Below are 5,853 nucleotides of genomic sequence, written 5' to 3' on the forward strand. Positions count from 1 at the left end.
ATGGAGTTGTTCAAAATTCAAGATTTGGGTCTTCACCCTTATTTCAATCCAAGTTGGTACCAACTAAGGTGATATCACATCAAAGGTATGAGTTATTTCATATTTCTTAAAGTTTGATTATCAATCAGGCTTTATCTTGGGCATTATGACCCGTCTGGCGGTAAACCGCTAGGACAATTCTTTTTATACAGACATAGGGATTGCATATTATGATATATGAGCCAACATCGAAATTTTCATGACGGATCACATAAAGTATTTCCCACTGCACGATGGCAGCAGATCAAAGTATTTTTGCTACCCTATTACAAGGCGCCTAAACGGCCCAAAATATGGAATTGTCTTAAACATGACAGTTTGTGCAATATCAACCGGATTGTCGGATCAAGCATCATCGCCATGTTGACGTGAAGTAGATGGGTCATCTGGCGTCGGTTCAACCTCCTCATCCCCATCCAGTGGTTGGAAGTCAGTGGTAGTCCAGTCAATCCGGGTTAAGGCCTGAAAGACAACCTCTTCACTTATAAGATCAGTCGGATCAACGTCGAGGGCATAAGTGTGCTTACGGATTGGCGGAATAAGATTTTGCACTTCCGGAATGACAGCATCAACCCGTTTGTTGTCAGCATCATAGAAGGACCAACGAACTGTCAAGTTTGCTTCTTCTGCCAACTGACTCGCCAGAGGACGCATCTCTTTTGTCACACGTTTGAGGGCGTCATTATCAAACACTGTCCCATTTTCTTGTTCACTAGGAAAGCCCTTGGCAATATCGACCGGATCAAGGTCAGCTATCCATGCCTTAGCTCGGGTGAGTGCTAACAAAGCGCCAGCCCTGGCGGCGGATCGCTTCACCTCTTCTATCTGAGCTGGCATCATAGATAACCTAGCCAGAGTGTCCTTGATCAGTGTCGGGGCCGCGTTGTCATAACAAGTTGTGCAGATAACCCGTTGGGCGCCGGTATACAGCTGTTCAATCAGCGTATAGGCGGCCTTGAGCTTCATCCGCATATCAGAGCCCAGATGAGCAATACGGCTACGTACAGCGGTTTAAGGATTTCACGTTAAACTGGCAAAACTTTCTAAACGGAGTATTCATAAAGCTTTGGCAAAAAGTACTTACCAAATATTACAGAAGTCACGGCATTGACTTGGCGCTTTAATCCAGTAAGCTCTTCCTTCACCGGTTTAAGAGCCGATTCAGTGTCTTCCGCCTGCTTCAGCAATCCAGCCTTTTCGGAATCCCAGTTGGCCCGCTCAGACTTGAACCACTCTTTGAGCTGCTCCATGGTGGTTAGGGCGGTTTTCAATTCATCCCTGGCCTTGGTGATTTCTGCTTGTTGGGATTTCAATTTTTCTTGAAGATCGGCAATCTGAGAGACTTGTTGATTTATCTCACTCTGCAACAGTAAGAAGAGCATGTCAATACCTTTTTGAAAGTCCCAAGCATATAACCAGTTACACACTTGGCACTTGGGGGCTAATGTGAATGACTTTTTTTCTACTGATTATTGAAGTCCCACGGATTAATACAAGTTTTAATCATGGCACTTGGGGGCTAATGTGTGTTTGATCAAAAATACACAAGGGAAATCAACAAAGTACAGTATGGAATTTACAAAGTCCCGGTTTGACTTCCTAAAGGTAAACCGGCCCTTGGGGGCTACAATGCAATGAAGGTACAGAGTAAAGGATCAAACGGTTTACCTCATAGCGCTCCTTCATCAAATTTACCAAACCGGCCTCATAGTCTCGGTTGGTGAAGAGACAGTTTAAGAAGCCGGAATGAAGGTCCTGAGCAGATAAATCAGCATAGTCTGACAAGTCGGTTTTGGTTTTCCCCTTGTTCATAAATGCAAATTCATCCTTGGCGGAATGCTTGGATAAAGCGACTGGATTGCCTGGGGTGGTATATGCCGTGCCAGTAATAACAACGTCATCATCCTTGGCGGGGCTTGATGGATTGACATTCTCCTTAGCAGGGCTTGGCGCTTTGGCAGCAGGGCTCGGCGGTTTGGTACCAGGGCTTGGCGGATCAGCAGTTGGACTTGGAGGGGTGGCATTAGGAGTTGATGTGTCAACCTGTGTCTCCGGTTCAGCTTCTGGCGGATTAGCATCAGCGCCTGGATTTTGTGGAGCAGAGTGGTCTGTGGCAATCTCAGGATTTTTGCCCTCATTTTCTGGGGTCTTCTCCGGATCAACATCATCACTATGGCCGTTGGTCTTGGCTTTTTTACTCAATCAGGTCTTGGCGCTACAACATCCAAAGTTAGAATATGATAAATCGAGACATTAAGAAACAACTTGAGAAAGTATACTTACCCAGCGATGGTCTTGAGGGGAGGCAACTGAGTGGTTGATGAACCGCCAGACGAGTTGGAAGATGCCTGATAATTCGGATCAGACGGATTGAGTGGGTCTTTGAAGAAACCTTTCAAAGGATAAAGTTTTTCAGGAGTATAGGTAACCTCTGGGCAACGTTTCCGATTTGGCGTATCCGGTAAACCGGAAGAGGTGATCTTCTAGCCACGATGCCGGGTTGTGCGATGTTCTTCAGCTTGCTGTGTCTTCAAAGAAAATTTTGGATCCAGATAAGAAAGAGGGTGAGAGTAGTTCACTTTACGAACTGTACGGTGAAATCTTTGAACCGACACAAGATCTGAATCGGAAGAAAGAGAGATTACCTCAACATGGTCGGCACGACTGGCTGCCGCATCATCCTGGGAATAGTTATTGTCAATAAGGTGTATGAAAAAGGAACCAAGTGAATCAAGTTCTACCTCTGCATCTGATTCATCAACATCCTCCGGCGATCAGAAGATTCGGTGGTTTTCTTCTTGCTCGCCTTCTTGGTAACTTTGGTCTTTGCATGAGCCCTCGTTGTTTTAGTCTGTTTCCAGAAAGAGCTGTTGGCCTGAAAAAATTAAAGGAAAAGAGTATTAGCACATTATAAGGCACAGGAAAAACAATGACATTAAGTTAAAATTACCGCTAGCGGTTTGTTGGTGGCGCAAAAAGGTGGCAACCCGGTTTGGCTGCATGCAGAGATTGTCTCATCAAGCATCTTCTTCACACATTCAGTAACTTCAAGGTTTGTCATCACCATCTCGTGATACCGTTGAGGATCTTTGAGGTTGCCAGTATATTCATGCATCAATCCGGGACGGCGGCTTAAAGGCAGAATGCCCCACGAAACCCAACAACGGACGAGATCAATGACAGTCAAACCATTGGCCATGAGGGCCTGGAGCTTGGCGATTTGAGGAGCAAAAGTTTTTCGCTCTGCGGCAGATAAGCGTGAAGGTAATGGGTGGCTGTTGCTAAGCCGGTGAGGGCGGTAACCCGGCAAAGGATTCTCTCCGTCAGGGGCAGTCATCCGGCAATAAAACCAAGTTTGGTTCCAATCTTTAGGATGACTATGGTGTTTTGCATGAGGGAAATCAACTTCTTTCCTTTTCTAAATTGAAACGCCACCAAGTTCTGTGTTGGGACCATCAGAGAACTCAGTACGGCAGTTCAAATGGAAAAAAAATCCCGGAACAACTCCACAGATGGTTCTTCCTAAAGGTAGACTTCGCAGAATACTTGAAAGTTGCAGATATTGGACACGGAGTTCGATCCAATATCTTGTGGATGGAGTTGGAAGCTTGCCAGGACATCCCGGAATTTTTTTGATCCGGGTGGACTAAATCCCCGGTCTAAGTGTTGCATAAATACAATCACTTCTCCATCTTGAGGTTCAGGAGGGCATTCAGAATCCGGAACACGCCAATGAAGGACCCTTTTGGAGGCTAAAGCGCCAGTGGTGACATATCCATTGATTTGTGTCTCAGTAATCTTGGACGGAACCCAATTGCAGGCAGAGAATTGTTTGGCCATTCCGGAAGAAAAACTATGAAAAGAAAAATAAAAGCCGGTTTACAATTAAATGGTTTGAGTGCATTATTCAGTGGTAAACCGGCGTGTTGCTGTTCAAAGTCAGATGGCGGTTCAAGAGAGGGCTAATGGTATATGGCGGATTGGTCATCAAAGGTTAAACAGCCCGCAGGCAGAAGGGCCTGGGTTCAAAATCTGCTAAGTGTTGACAGAAACAGGTTTCACACATCGACGAAATTAATTTGGATCTACCAAAGCTTTAGTAAGAAAATTTTTCTGCGATCTATAAAGGCTTTAAACAGAGCAAAGAAGTTTGTGCGTTCTATCAAGGGATTCTGTACAAGAAGGAAGATCTAATAAGTGTTAAACTAGATGCGGAACAACTACCGCACGAGATTTATGCTACAATTGAATCAAAAAAGCTATGGCAGAAGCGAATACGAAGAAACTTGGATGAACACCTTTGAACGCAGATGAAAAAAGGAGCCCTAAAATGAAGATCTAGGATTATGAGGGAGAAGTTTACCGGAGGCGTAGGATAGCGGAGAAAAACCGAAGATCTCTAGTACAACCAGGTTGATGCAACGACCTTTGTTGACGTAGCGTTCGAAGGTCGAGGGTGGCGGCGGAGCTTCAGAGCTGGGGCGTCGCGAGGAAGAAGAAGTACGGAAGGGCAAGAAAAGAAAGGCCCCCGGGCTTATTTATAATAAGGCAAAGGATAAATGACAGGCGCGAGAATTGAGGAGCCCAAAGCAGCAAGTGGCGCAGCTGTCGCCTCGATTTCCGAGATGACATTAAATGAAGGGAATCTTTTTATTCATTTTTACAGTGATGGCGTCATGATGATCCATTGCCGTGTCGAGGACGTCACGACGGTTTAACAAGATTTATAAAGGGAAGACATCATGGCGGTTTTTGAGAAATGAAGGAAGATGTTTATAGGATTTTTCGAAGTGTTGAAGATTGACATGAACAAGTTCAAATCAATCTGGGGCCTAATGTTGGGGATATAACTACTGAATGTAAACCGCCCAGGAGGGGCCGGTTCACCCTCAACTATATTGAAGCCCACGAAGACTCAGAAGATGGTGCTTTACTATGAAACTTAGAGGCCCGGAGCCCAAAGGCGGATTAGGGCCCATAGTGGTAAACCACCATAGTCATGTAACTTGTGTTGTAAGATAAGGAAAGGAGGGACCGAGCCAAACACTTGTATGAGTCGGCCTCGAGACTCTATAGACCGGCCGGGCGTCAACCCGTGTATATAAGGGGACGACCAAGCGGCGGTTCAGGGACAAGAAACACAACTCGATAGCCAGGCATAGCTTGTTTAGCTCCCTGGTTAGCGAGACCCCAATAATCCCATCACAACTAGACGTAGGCCTTTACCTTCATCGAAGGGGCCGAACTAGTATAAAAGCCCTCGTGTCCTTTGTCCGGTTTAACCCCTTTAAGCTAACCCGTCACGATGGCTCCACGACTAATTCCTTACACGAGGACATCTGACGTGATATTTCCACGACAAAAAGGACTGGTCACTGGAAGCGGAACTGCCCCAAATATTTGGCTGATAAGAAGGATGGCAAAGTGAAAGGTATATTTGATATACATGTTATTGATATGTACCTTACTAATGCTCGTAGTAGCGCCTAGGTATTTGATACTGGTTCTGTTGCTCATATTTGCAACTCGAAACAGGGCTATGGATAAAACGAAGATTGGCTAAGGACGAGGTGGCGATGCGCGTCGGAAATGGTTCCAAGGTCGATGTGATCACCGTCGGCATGCTACCTCTACAACTACCTTCGGGATTAGTTTTAGACCTGAATAATTGTTATTTGGTGCCAACGTTGAGCATGAACATTATATCTGGATCTTGTTTGATGCGAGACGGTTATTCATTTAAATCAGAGAATAATGGTTGTTCTATTTATATGAGTAATATATTTTATGGTCATGCACCCTTGATGAGTGGTC

The sequence above is a fragment of the Triticum dicoccoides genome, chromosome 5B (assembly GCF_002162155.2).
Source record: "Triticum dicoccoides isolate Atlit2015 ecotype Zavitan chromosome 5B, WEW_v2.0, whole genome shotgun sequence".
Taxonomy (NCBI): Eukaryota; Viridiplantae; Streptophyta; class Magnoliopsida; order Poales; family Poaceae; genus Triticum; species Triticum dicoccoides.